At 50.1% G+C, this 14,421-nt stretch overlaps 2 long non-coding RNA genes across 2 annotated transcripts in view; both read right to left on the reverse strand.

Moving 5' to 3' along the window:
* The window catches only part of LOC137480180 (uncharacterized), a 222,304-nt gene that overhangs the window by 7,986 nt on the left and 199,897 nt on the right, over positions 1-14,421 (reverse strand). The window lies entirely within an intron of this gene.
* On the reverse strand, positions 457-14,327 carry LOC137480154 (uncharacterized). Its single transcript, XR_011002728.1, has 3 exons — positions 14,203-14,327; positions 8,598-8,725; positions 457-938 (listed from the first exon to the last, which is right to left on the reverse strand). It is a non-coding gene; the product is annotated as an uncharacterized lncRNA (long non-coding RNA).

The following is a 14,421-nucleotide window of genomic DNA, read 5'->3' on the forward strand; positions in this document are numbered from 1 at the left end:
GGAATCCGGACAGGAAAGGACCTGCTGTCCCCAGGGAGAACTCTCAGAGGAGGCTGCTTCACTCCTCTCCTGCTGACACTTTCTCCAGTTTAATTGACAAGGAATATTTCCTTGTGCACCCTCCCAGGCTGGCCCAGCTCATGCAGAACTGACACCCATCCAAGCAGGACGAGGCAGGAGACTCCCTGAGCTTTGTCACAAAATCAGGGCAGTGAAACAAACCCACAGAGGATCTTTCAAACTCGGTGGAAAGGTTGCTGTGAAAACCCCAGCACTGCATTTTCCCAGGAAGAAAGTCTGAAATGCAGGCAGTGGCCTGGAGAGATGTTGATGGAAATCCCAGGTGGGAGCAACAGAAAAATCAGCTGCCACTTTCATCTGGAATGACAAAAAGTTGACAACGGTGACATTTGAAACTCTGGTGACTTTTCTGAAGCTCAATAAACAGAGCAGAGGAAAATCCCCGAGCAACGGTACAGAGGCTATGGAATGTCACCGTGCACTGCCCTGCAGGGAAAGGGATGTCCAGTTTACAGCCCAGTCACCACAATGGGATCCCCAGTCCCACCAGAATGCCTCAGGTTTCACACCCACCCTGGGGAGCAGGCACTGCAAGACTCGATGTGTTCCCCTCATGGCCACCTGAGCTCCTGAGAGATGATTCCCTGTGTGTGACTGGGGGGAAAGAACTCCGAGAGAGCAGGAAAACCTTCCCGGCAGTGCTGCTTAATGGAGTGCGAATGAATTGGACAGCACTCCTGCTAATGTGTCAGGATTATGCTTAGCAGTGGGAATGACCTTGTTGAAGCTAAAAAATGAACACATTCACAGCTCCACGAGCAGGAGCTGCTGGATGCTCCATGCAAATTCTCAGCGCTGCTGTCCTGATGCTGATTCCGGAGAGGTGGGTGGAATTCTCCTCTGCTCCTGTCCCAAAGCTCTGGAAGAATGGAGCCTTTTGTAGAGGGATTGAGAGGATTTAGGGAACTGCTTTTCCTTTTGCATGCTGTGTTCTAAGGTAGAAAGGCTGAGAAGGCCTGGAAAAGAAAGGGGAGTGACCTAAGACCCCATTCCAGTGCCTTAAAGGGCTCCAAGAGAGCTGGAGAGGGACTTTGGACAAGGGATGGAGGGACAGGACAAGGGGGAATGGCTTCCCACTGCCAGGGGACAAGGTTAGATGGGATATTGGGAAGAGATTCCTTCTTGTGAAGGAGGTAAGGCCCTGGCACCAGTTGCCCAGAAAAAGCTGTGGCTGCCCCTGAATCCCTGGAAATGTCCAAGGCCAGGTTGGACAGGGCTTGGAGCATCCTGGGATAGTGGAAGGCTCATGCAAGTGGATGAGCTTCAAGGTCCCTTCCATCCCAAAGCATTCTCTGATTTTAACTCTGGCCTTGTAGGAAAGCATCAAGCATTACAATATGGAGTTCCGGGGTTGCATGTGCACTAAGTTAAGCCTAGGAACTAATGGGAATGGACCTGACTCCTGAACAGCTCACTGGCTTCAGCTCCAGGTGTGCTCATCAATCTCCAACGTGTTGAACAAATACTGCCGTGAAGCGGCTACGAATGGAGTTATCTGAAAAATAAAATAAATCCCTGTGGTTCCTGGGAATCCTCCACATACAGGAGGTCATGGCCTGTGCAGTCCCCTGACAGCAGAGACACAGCTCAAATTAGACATTTATTTAGTGTGCATTTACAATATGTGATTAGCCTCATGTATTTAGATTTTTTCATGTTGGCTTTTGAAAAAAGGCTCTTAGAAAGAAGAAAAGCAAAAGGGATAAAACTGCTGAAATTCATGTTTTAGTCTTAGTCTTTGAGCAAAACCTTTCACTCAACTCTGCCTATTTTTAAATTCTTTCAAGCAAAGGGTTTATTTCAAGATACTGTCCAGAATGGTGTATACTGGTATTGGGAAGTATAAGCATGGAAGAAAGCTTGGAAAGGATGGGAAAAGGAGAGGATCAGCATATAAAACATTATTGTGGGAGAGGGTAAAAAGGAAGGTGAATCCCAAGCTGAGTCAGGACACGTTGGCTTGCTCAGACTCAATCTCTACCCGTGTCTAACTGCTCTCCCAGCTGTTAAAAACCTTCCCATGTCCATGCTGAAAATCCCAGAGTCCCAGAATCACTGAGGTTGGAAAAGATGTCCAAGGCGATCAAGTCCAACCTGTGACTGATCCTGACCTTGTCACCAGCCCAGAGCACTGAGTGCCACGTCCAGTTTTCCTTGAATTTCTCCAGGGATGGGGACTTCACCACCTCCCAGTGCCTGACCACCCTTTCCATGAAGAAATTCCTCCTGATGCCCAACCTGACCCTCCCCTTGAGGTTGTTTCCTCCTGTCCCTTGCAGGTGGAAGAAGGTGCCCCTGGCACCACTTGTGCTGCCTTGATGCAAGAGGCAAGGCAAACCCCCACATTACCACTCTAAGCAGGAACTCCAAGCAGGTGTTTCTGCAAGGTCTGTGTCCTGCAGGAAGAAAGCACCTTTCTGTCTAAATCAGGAACAGGGTTTAACAGGAACTGGAGGGCACTAAAATTAGGAAGGGTGGGAGGATTGAGGGTTTTTCTCCTTCCCAATCTCAGGTTATTGATAGAAATTTATCAGCAGGAAGGCCACCTGGTGCTGGCTGGAATAAAATCCTCTTACCAGGGACAGGAGGCTGCTGCCTCTGTGTCCGGGCTCCCGCTTCCTCTGCTGTCGTGCATCCAAATGCCGAGACTTTCCAGGGAACGGTGCAGTTTAAGCAGGATTGATTTATGCCCCTTCCAGAGTGTTCTCTGGATGCTCGGAATGCATTTGTATCCCTGGTCCCTAACAAGTGCTCCTCTGAGCTGTGTTATTTCAGAAGGACTTTCCAATGCCCTGGCACATTCCTGCTTTTGCGTGGCACGTGGCCGATAACGGATTTGTCAGCGGAACTGCCTCACTATCAAAACAATAAAAGCCAACTGGCAAGGTGACACTTTGGGGGGATTTGGTTCCCTCTTTGTGGGTTCCTCTCACTTTGTTTTACGTGTGATATCTTCTTCTCCCTGCCTCTCATTGGAAGGTCAGTGCAGCGGGGGAAGGAAGTTGGTGTTAAAAGGAAAAACTTGATTTGATTTAGAGCAGACTTGGAGATGCTCAGGAAGAGTCCTGACAGGGGGACAGAGGATCAGTCATTTCTGAAGGTGTTGTGCAAACATGAACCCCTTAAACAACATGTTGGACTCCAGTTCTTCCTCTTGGTCAGGAAGTACTTGGATTGTGGATGTAATCTCTGAATTTCCAGAGACTTTTCGTTGAGACTCTTCACTCCTTTGCTCACAGCAACATAACACAACACTTGCAATTAATTATGGATGCACCCAAGTCCAGACATGAGCTCACGCAGTTGGCTTGGCAAAGCAACTTAATTAATAAATAACGATGATGATGATGAATAAAGATGGGAATAAACAAAGAGGGCTCTATATGAGGGATGAAGCATGAAGTATTCATGCTCCAAGCTGTCAACAGACTCGTTCAGCTGAGCCCACCTCACTTGACAGCACTTCAGCACCTTCCAACCACCCCCAAGCTCCTGGTGGTTCCAGGGTTATATCTGGATCCAGACAGGAATTCATCAGCTATGACACCAGAAAAGAGTTTGACTCAGGATCCTTGGATCAACAGTCCATAAAAACAGGGCAACTGGGACAAGTCCTGCCATGAATGGCACTGAAACAAAGACAGGACGTGGAGTCACCAGCTGCCAGGTCCCCCCTGAGCCTCCTTTTCTCCAGGCTGAGCCCCTTTCCCAGCTCTCTCAGCCTCTCCTGGTGCTCCAGACCCTTCCCCAGTCCCGTTCCCTTCCCTGGACACGCTCCAGCCCCTCCATGTGTTTCTCAGAGTGAGGAGAAATGCCAGAGGGTTTTGTTTGTACCTAGCCCTGGGCCCCACATCCATGCTGTGCCCTCCACTCTTTTGATGGACAAACATCCACCTGGGACAGCACATTTCCAACACTGACAAGTTCCAGGTTTGAAAAAGCCGTATCTGAAAGGCTCCTGACCCACACCAAGAACATTCCAACCACCCTGTCCTCTCAAACCACGCTCACACTTCTGTTCTCTGTCCCCACTGAGTTCTGCTTGGGAATGGGAGGCTATTCCACCTCACCATGCCCAGGACAGATGGGAAGAGTGAGCAGGACTGACACCATGGGTGACACAGAGCAGGGAATGGGCCGGAGCTCTACCAGGCTCAGGGTACTTAAAGAGGCTCTAAATGTCCTGAAGGGATTTATTTTAGACCACACCACATTAACCACCAGTAAAGAAGAATCAGAGGCTCCTGCTGCTCATTCCTCTCTGGCCTCCAGACTCCAGTTCCTTGTTATATTTGTCCTAACAGAAATATCGACCTGAATGGGAATGATTGATGAGGGAAACACTGAGCTTAACTGAGCTTTTCTTTCCTTCAAAACAGGACTTGTAGCAGGAACTCCAGTTCAGAGGTGTCTCTTAGAAAGACACAACCTCACTGCATTTTGCCCATTCATGAAGATAATCTGAGAGGGACAAGGCATTTCCCCTTCAAAGATGAGGCAACACTCACTGCATCCTTCGCAGAGACTTTTGGGTTTACTTCAGCTGGAAATTCAGTGTCTGGGGATGCAAGTCTCAGCTTGCAAAACCAATAGCATAAGAACAAGCAGGCTAAATGCTGAAAATCACAGGAAAAAACCCACCAGGAGAGAAGCTTGCAGCTGGAAATGACTGCAGTTCCTTCCTTTTTAATGTTTTTCACCATCACCACTGTTGTCAGTCATTGTTAGGCATTAAATTGCATAAAGTACAAGCCCTTGGAAACAAACATCAGTGCTTATCAGCCTATGTCAAAAGTCAATTTTTTCTTTACAGCAATTTCGCCTGGAAATTACTTCTGGGAAGCTGCTCACTGCAGCTCAGCCCTGAGCTCCAGAGATACAGGGATAGGAGCCACCTTGTTCTCCCTTCTCCCCAGATCCTGCAGGTTGGCTTTATTATCATGGAATGGGTTGGGTTGGGAGGGACCTAAAAGTTCATCCCATTCCATCCCCTGCCCCTTCCACTAGACCAGGTTTTCCCAGTCCAAGCTGGTCTTCACTTAAAGAGAAAAATCTCCTGTCAGGTTTGACTTTTACTTTAAAAGGCTGAGGACACGTCATATGTGAGGTCTGAATTACTAAATTAGCATCTACAGTCACAGGCATGGGGAAATGAAAGATCTTAGGGGATTTATACTGTTAATAAACCCCTGTGAGTGTGTGCCCAACAAACAGCTTGTGAATTAACCTAATAAACAACCACTAGTCGTTGATAAATTGCATCTGGGTTGAAATTGAAGGAGTAGAGATGGGTTGAGCTGCCTCCTGCCTACGGAATCACGATGGGTATTATTCCTTTATGATATCAACATCCACTGCCTGGGACACAGGAGCTGTGGGTCACTTGCAAGGTGCTGGGTTTCCACCATCTCTGTGAGGTCCAGTTTACATCAGCTCCTCACAGAGCTCAGGAGCCAGAAAATCCAGACCAAACTTTACCTGTCAGCTTTGACAGAGACGGAGGTGAAGCATTTCCAGAATGGAAGAAAAGGTGGCAATGTTGAGATATGGCATCATTATGTGGAGTTGACTTTTATTCAAGCTCCAGAAAATGCTGCCTTAAATGCAGTGAGGTTGGAAAGGTCCAGGTGAGTAAGTTCATGTTAATAGAACCATGGAATGGTTTGGGTGGGAAGGGATCTTATGTCCCATTCACTTCCACCATCCCAGGTTGCTCCAAGCCCCATCCAACCTGGCCTTGGACACTTCCAGGATGCTGAGAGCTGCATCCATCTCCAGGTTTGCCTGCAGCCTGCTCCAGGCATGGCAGAGTACCTCTGTTCCCTGCCCATCCAGCAGCCTGGCTCTGGTAGTTGAGGGCAAATGACAATTGGATGACAATTCCAGACAGGAGGCAACATGTGAGGACACACATTATTAGCCCCACTCCAGAAACCTGAGGTCACTGTCCCAAAGCTTAACCTTGACCTTATGACCACTGGCTCCAGCTGCAAACCTTAAATGGGATATTTTGGAAGCACCCTGTAATTCTTCCTTCCTCACTATGCAGACATGGAGCAGCAGACCCTTCAAAAACTAAACACTCCTGATTAATATAATATGCAGTATAAACTTGTTTTTTTGGCTACTGCTGCCTTCCTACCCTCAAAGCCAAACCCCCACATAGCCTTCTGTCCTTCCCACAGAAGGTGGAGTAATGTCCTATACCAGCCAACCACCTCCTGGCAACCTCAGGGTCTCTGTTTTGGCAGAACAACCAAACCACAACGTTTTTAAGGTGAAGACCTCAGAGCACAAGCAGGGCTGTTGGCCCTTTGTGGTTGTTGAATACGTCCCAAAACCCCACACCACCATCCAAAAAACTCCCTCACAGCAGAACTTTTTGGCCTAAGGATTCAGGATGATCCATGGGTGTATTCGACCCAGCCTTGGCTCCTTGATCTGACGCTGTCTTTCCATGTGACCTTGGGGAAACCACTTAGTGTCTGATAATTAGAGACTCTTAAACTGATTATTAGAGATTCTTAAACTCATAAAAGTGTTACGAGATGGCCAAGGTGGGGTGGAGGTGGAAGAGTCTCCAGAAGTACGTAAACCAGATTGATTTGAAAATCAATGTGATGCTTTCAAAAAATGAAATGCCTTTGATCCTCTGGCAGCCTCACCACATCTCCTGGACCCCTGTCTCTAACAGCAGAAGCCAAGGAGCAAGCAGGAGACTTCACTCCTCCTGGAATTTTCATTAAGTTCATAAAACAGTCCCTGAACTGAAGGAGAATGGCATTGTCCCCGCAGTGACCCCTCAGCAGGAGGGAAGAAGGGGTTGCACAGGCCCAAGGCAGACTTGCAGAAGCACCTTTGCACCTTGTCCCCCACCACGGGGACAAGCAGAGCTCACCCCTCAGGTTGTGCCATCTGCTCTGCCAAAATCACAACTCACTGCCAATAACCTTAATTAAAAATATTAATGCTGGAAAAGTGTGCCTGGAAAGCCTGCAGCTGCATTCTGCTTTCCCTCCAATTGCTGGGTAATTGCAATAATTCCTGTGTCTCGGGGAGGATCACTCCCCAGAGCCTGCCTTCCCGTGCCTCCAAGTGCAAAATGCTGTATTATTTTCCAGGCTGGCTCTGCCACCAAGGTGGTACCACTTTATTAGGAAGAGGGAGAATGGATATCAGGCAGAACCCATTATGTACTGGGAACAGGGCCATGCACAGGAGCTGCTGCTGAGCTGCTCATCCAGGAGCTTCCCACGTGCTGGGAGGGGAGGGAGCAAGGATACACATCCCCCTTCATGGCAAAGGCCTGCCCTGGCAGCAGGAGATGGAGCAGGACATTTCCCAGCAGCAGGCTCTCCCTCCTCCTCCTCCAGGATCAGCTGGAGCAGCAAGGAACATGCAAAGGAGCAAAGATGAGAAAATCAGGCTCCTAAAGGCAGAGGCTGGGGGAAATGCAGGGGGAAATGTGGAGGAAAATGCTGTTCCTGCCCTCTAGAAAAAGTGGGCTGAGCTATTCCACATGGGAATAACTCCAATGGAAGAACCACCACGAGGAAGAGAGAGGAGTTGCACATGCATCACACCTGTAACTTCCTGCTTGTCTAATAAACAGAGTCCTTCTTGCTGCCATGTGAGGTCAGGATCTCAGCTGAGATAAACTGGGATGTTTCACTACCTTAATTCTCTCCAAAAGACCTCTGAAAGCAACAACCCAAATGCCTCTTCCCCCGAAAACATGAACCCCACTGATGCAACACTGCAGCAGGGGGAGTTTTATATGCAGAAATACTTGAGAATTTTTAAGTATAGAAACATACGGAAAAGCAAATTAATAGGATCACTTCCCTTAATGCAACTTTTTGAATTCTGAGTGTGTCCTCTACCTCTGATCCATCTTTTCCCAGTGTGTCCTGCTCTCAACACACATCAGGAAAACAGAACATGCCACTGAGTGTTTTACCTTGGTCTTTCCACCAGGAACCCCCTGGCAGTCAGGGAGACCCAGCCCCAGCTCACTGCTGCAGTCCCTGCAGGGATCTCCCCATTTCACAAAACCCCAGGATGGTTTGGGTCAGAAGGGACTTTAAACACATCCCATTCCATCCTGTGCCATGGGCAGGGACACCTTCCACTATCCCAGGTTGCTCCAAACCCTGTCCAACCCAGCCTTGGACACTTCCAGGGTTTAGGCAGCTGCAGCTTCTCTGTTTTGGGTGTTGTCACTTCAGACAGCCCCATTCCCAACTGCACAGGAGACAGGAAAACATCCAGCGCTAAGGACAAGCTGAATTTCCGTCTGCCAGTGGCGTGGCACTTGCAGGAGAGCACTCCCAGGCACAACAAATAAATAAATAACTGATAGCCCAAATTAATCACCCAGCCCGTGCAAGCCAAGCCCTCAGTGCTTGCTGGTGGGGCGAGTTAATTACCACGCTGCCAGCAGATATGCCATGAATCCTGTCAGGCTGTGACAAGCCCCAGTGCCAGCGCCACCCTTCCCAGCGGAGCCTTCCCGCCTGGCATTGCTGTCACGTCGCTCCGTGATGAGGCTGTGATGAGCACCCCAGGAGCAGCCCTCGTAAAGTTCCCCTATTCACAGGAACTTTTGTCTGCTTTATTACATTATGTATTCCTCAGAGACGGGCTGGGAAAGCAGGAATGATTAGTGTTCCATTTGCAAACACATATTCCTGAGTGCAAAGTGATTGCAGAGTATGTGCCCCTATAGCTTTAGGTAAAGCTGGGTTTAGCTCCATGAAGAAATATGGAACAACGGTGTAAGGTACGGAAAAATCTCATTCCCTATCCTTCATAATGTGGTGGGGTAAGAATTGTGGTGAAATCACATTTTTCCCACTTTATTTTTGCGTACATTTTCACTCTGGAGAAATTTTTATCCCAAACATTTTGAATTTTTCACAGAGATGTGAAAATGTTTGGGGGCAGCAATTGCTCAGCAAAATGTTGCCTTATGGTACAAGAACCTCCCACCAAGAAGAGTCACACAGAGTCCCAGAATGGGTCAGGCTGGAAGGGACCTCAGTGGGTCCATCTGCTCCAGCAGGGCCATCCCAGAGCCCATGGCACACATTGTGCCCAGACAGCTCTGGGATATCTCCAGTGAGGGAGACTCCACACGCTCTCTGCGGTCTGTGCAGGGCTCCGTCACTGCCCAGGAAAGTTCTTCCTCGTGTCCAGGTGGAACTTCCTGGGCTCAGTCCCTGCCCGTGGCTCTGGTGCCATTGCTGGTCCCGGAGCAGAGCCCGGGCCCTGCTCTGCCCCTCCCTGCACCCAGGGCCAGCCAGGGCTGAGGCCCCTCTCAGCTGGGGCTCCTCTCCAGGCTGAGCAGCCCCAGCTCCCTCAGCCTTTCCTGGGCACAGAGATGCTCCAGGCCCTTCCTCCACAGCCTCTGCGGGCCCCGCTCCAGCAGCTTCACGTCTCAACAGAAATTAATTCCTGCGCATTGGCAATGCTTTCCCTCAGGAAAATTTCTTTCCTTGTGAAGATCCAATGTAGCACTGCTCTGTGACAAAAGCCACCGACTCTGCCTGATCCCGAGGCAAAACATCCAATCTGTGCCGTTTGTATTAACTCATTACATCCAACATGAATCCCTTTCTCCCTGAGTACCTTAAGGAAAAGCATTCCTGGTCCAAAGAATCAGCTTTGCAATGTATTTCCAGGAGCTATTTTCTCTACAAACTGCAGCTGGAAAATTGTGCAGTCCTCACCCCTGGAAAGCTAGGCTGGCAGTGGGTGATCCCTCATGCTCCCTCAGGAGACAGGCTCACAGAGCCCTGAGAGCACAGCAGGAAAAGCTGGAATGGGAATGTGAGAGCAGCTTCTGTGGCTGTTCTCAGCTGGACCAGCAGCTCCCAGAGCTGTCCCTATGGGCTGACTTTCTCAGCAGGAGCAGCAGAGCCATGCCACATCCACAGAGCTGTGTCTTTGATCTTCAGGATCCTATGAATACCAAGCTTGGGATTTGCATTTTTCAGGAGCAGAGGTGCAACAGCTCCAGATGCTTCTTAATCCCTTCACATTACAGCTGTAAAAATGCAGGTGAGCTCCTTAAGTGAGCCCTAAAGAGAGGGGAAAGCCTGACACCACCTTCAGAAATCCTGTTAGCCCCAAAGGTCCAAGTCCCCAGGTCTAGGACTTTCTTTTCCCAACACATTGGCTCTGTACCAGGGTCATATTTTTATTTAATGCACAAGAAAAAGTTGGCTGCATATTGCTAAAACACCCCACTTTAAGGAGGCTGCAAAAAGAAAAGAAGGAAAATCCAGCTTCTCTTTGAATTTTCTTCTAATGGAAGAGGAAACCATTGTGGTTTCCATTTGTTCCCTTTTAGTGCAAAGGCCTTTGCAGCCCACTGTGAGCAAGACCCTGCAGGTATTGTGGTATCCAGGTCCTTGATCCCCTTTCAGCAACTGGAATTTAATCTCTGCATTTCAAACATACCCCAAACCTGCTCAGTATTCCAGAGATGACAACAGGACCTTCGGAGCAGCAGCCTTTAGGAACAGGAAACAAGGCCAACACAACAGCTCTTTTCTATGGAGGAAGTTATTTCCAACACCCCTGCTGTGGCTTTGGGGGTTACACCCTTTGGACCGTGGCTGGGGGACCTTGGCAGCAGCTCCCACCGATCCCCGAGGCAGCTGCCAGCATTTCGCAAGATGAATTTACAAGTCATCCATCACCAGCAATTCCAACGATTTAATTAGACCCAAATTACTTTATGTCTTCGAAAACATCACAAATCTTGCTGGAAAAGATCCTGTGCATGTGTACGGACTTGCCAGCAAGGAATTGTTTCCTCCTGCCAGAAGTGCGGGAGCGCAGCATTCCTGGCCCCAGCGGCTGGTGGGCAAAGCCAGCGGAAGATTCCAGTGCCTGCCTGGACCGGAGCCTGCGGGAAAAGGGAGTTACAGCCTTCATCCTCCTCCAGCAGAATCCTCTTCCCAGCACGCTCCCCGCAGCCTCTGTGCTCGTTCCCGGAGCCTTGCCGGGAGGTTTCGGCTCCTCGCCGGCAACGGGAGAGCAGCAAAGGCAGCAGGACTCACCCAGTGCCTCAGCCAGAAACACAACAAAGCACCGGAGGGCTCCCTGATTTGTTCCAGACCGGGCTGGCCCCCGCAGAGCCGCTCAGCCCCGTGCCAGAGAACACAAATCCAAAAACCCCACACGCCAGGAGCTCCTCCTGGCTCCGGCAGCGCCGGGGTCACGCGTCCGAGCTGGGTGGGCTCCTCCGAGCAGCGGCTCCCTGGCCCCGGTGGGCTCGGTCCTGCCGAGCGCAGGGAGCCTGGGAACAGCTGCGGGGCTGGGGAGAAGCGGCTGGTGAGAGACTGGGGCTGCTGAAACAATCAACAGAAATCCGAGCCCAGTGGGAACAGGGCTAACGCCAGGATTATTCCCTGGCGAGTCGTGCGTTGATCTGAAAGCTGCGCTGGGATGATGCAGGCACAGAAAGGGGTGCAGGCAGCTCTCGTTCCCAATGAGCCATACCAGGCACCTCCAGGAGGAGGTTTAGAGAGGGGTGTGTGCCCTGTGTGTGACATACGTGTCGCTCATGGGCAGGACTCTGCTCCTCCCTGCCTAGGGCAGACCTTTGTAAGTGGCGGTGCCATGAAAGCCACGATGGTTAAGAGCACCCCCAGCTTTACACCTGGGTTCCTTCAGGGAAATAAAATAATAAAATGCCCCAAAGGTGGCAAGACACCCAGAAAGTTGTTCATGAGATGAAATAGGAAAATAAACTGGGAAGCAAATGCTCCATTCTCTGCCTCGTAAGAAAATCAGAGGTGCTGCTTTATCCCAGTGTTGCCAATTGCTGAGGCTGTGGCTGTTCACCCCTGGAAGTGTTCCAGGCCAGGTTGGATGGGGTTTGGAGCAATCTGGGATAGTGGAAGGTGTCCCTGTCCATGGCAGGGGGTGGGACTGGATGAACTCTAAGGTTCCCTGCGACCCAAATCCCTCTGTGATTCCAAGCAGCCTTGGATAAATAGAGAGAAAACAGGGGAGGCCCTTGGGAGAAAGGGTGGATTTGAATACATATCACAACTCCAACTATACTATTTGGTTTGTCCAACAGGGAAAAGAAAGGCCAGGAAGACAGGTGTGGAGAACCAAAGCTGGCTCCACAGGATCTGGAAGCAGAGCAGATGCTGAGAGGCAGTTCATGTCCCTAACTGGATCAATGCAGGAAGAGCTGAGCCAGCCCTGCCACAGGCACACACCACCCAGCCAGGAGAGGCTGCTCTGCCCAGGCAGGCTCACAGCTCCGGGATTCCTGTCCCACCCCCATCCTCAAAGGCACTTCATCACCTGCAGCCCCACAGCTGGTGACCGGCTGTGATCTGATCCTAAAGTCACTCCAGGACATCTGCCTACACTGGAAACATGGGCATCTGGGAGAAATTCAACCAAATTCCCTAAGCACAGTATTCCAGAGCTGCCCCTTGGGAGGCAATTCTGTTAGGGACAACTCACTGCAGCCTGTAACTACAGTGTGCAAATAGCTGAGTACAGCCTGTTTTCTCCAAAATCCATAGGAAATCTAGCTTCACACACTCCTGCTTCTGCTTCCAGCTGTGTTTGGGAGCAGGGAAGCCTCCTGCCACCTGAGCTCTGCACCTTGGAAAGACCTTGTGTGCCTGAGTCATTCCAGCCACAGAGAAAGGCCACATTGGCAGCAAAACATTTGCAGGCTGCTGCAAACCCAGTGACCTCCATAGTCCTGGGTCCTGTTGCACTCTTTCCCATTTTTTCCTCTCTGTTTTTTAATCAATGTGCCTCGTGTGATAGATCAAAGGACTTAAAGCCAAGGGAAGGCGTTCCAGCCTTTGGCAGGAGCAGGGAATCAGACAGCCAGTCCCGCCTATTCAGGCAGCCCAGAGGGCTGCAGATATTCATTTAAAAATCACATTGCAAGGTTTGAACAGTGCCATTTGTTTCAGCCTTTCATTCTCAGCTCTTCCATTTCCCTGTTCAATCGCAAGGAAAGAGCCCCATGGCCAAGAACTCCCACCCGGCTCCAGATCCGCAGGCTCCGGATGTTCGGCTGCTCCATCCCTGGCTGCCTCCTGCAGATCCCCAGTGCTCAGTGAGAGCCACCGTGCAATTAATTCTCTTGCAATAATAGGGCAGCACAAATTACCAAGCAGACTCTTGTAGCAATAAAAATATAATATACTGAGTCTGACTTGCAAAGTCCCTGCACTAAATGTCTCTTTTTTGGAGGACTTCCATCTTTATATTCCTGCCTCTTAGTTCCTCTTCCTTTTTTCTCAGCCTAATATGAGTCTCACTTCCAGAGCATTCATCCCCGAGCTATAAATTCCTTGTGCGAGCCATGTCAGACCCAGCAGTCCCTTGGTTGGATTAGGAACATTGAGTTTCATCCACCCAGGTTTTGGCTTGTGCCCAGCAGAGAGGTTTTGCTCTTCCAAGACATTGGGAGGAGAGGAAAAAGGTTCAACCAGGATGATGGGGACCCAGGATGGATTTAATGGAGAAAACTACAGGAAAGACACAACTCTGGAGGGCCCCTGCCCGGAAATCTCTGCCACAGCAAGGTTGGCTGGCACTTAATGGCAGTAGGGACTGGGAGAGGGCAGGTCCAAGGAAAAGGGAGTGACTATTCCAGGGGAGGGCTCAGCAGGACTTCCAGGCAAACCGAAGGGTTCCCAGCAGTAACACAGCTCTGACAGTGCCTGGAGGGATAATTCCCTTCTACCATCCCCCTGTGAGGCTCACTGGAAAAACTACAGACTGGTGCACCCTGCCTGGGCTTAAGAGATGTTTTAGTCTGGGCTTTATAACCCTGTGGCTTGGTGTAAGTTTCATGCTTTGCCCAGCCAGCCTGGGCTCCCAAAATAGGCTACAGTATCCTCATGCTCCTGTCACCAGGCATGGGCTCTGGGATCAGCACTCCCTGCTTACAAGCCATATCCCACTTTTCTTTCCACTTTGGCACAGCCATCCCCAGAGAAGCCACCTCTGTGCTGTGTGTTTGTTTGTTTTTGCACAGACTTGTCACAGCTGAGACTGCCACAACACACAGAGTATCACCACACAATTGCAGAAAGCTCCAACCCATACAGAGTAACACCTCACCTCATCAGAAGGCTTCAGGTGTCTGCCCATACAGAGCAACATCACGGCACTTCAGAAGGCTGCAAGCTCCACCCTTCTTGTTCTTCAGCCCAGCCTTTTATCCCCTCATGGTCATGCATGGCACCTGTGTGCCCTCTGTTCCCTTGGTGGTTGCTCAGTGCACCTGGGCACTCCATGGCTCATTGCTGTCAGTGCTGCTCACCTGCTTCTCACAGCTGT

This window comes from Anomalospiza imberbis, chromosome 10, assembly GCF_031753505.1.
Source record: "Anomalospiza imberbis isolate Cuckoo-Finch-1a 21T00152 chromosome 10, ASM3175350v1, whole genome shotgun sequence".
Lineage (NCBI taxonomy): Eukaryota > Metazoa > Chordata > Aves > Passeriformes > Viduidae > Anomalospiza > Anomalospiza imberbis.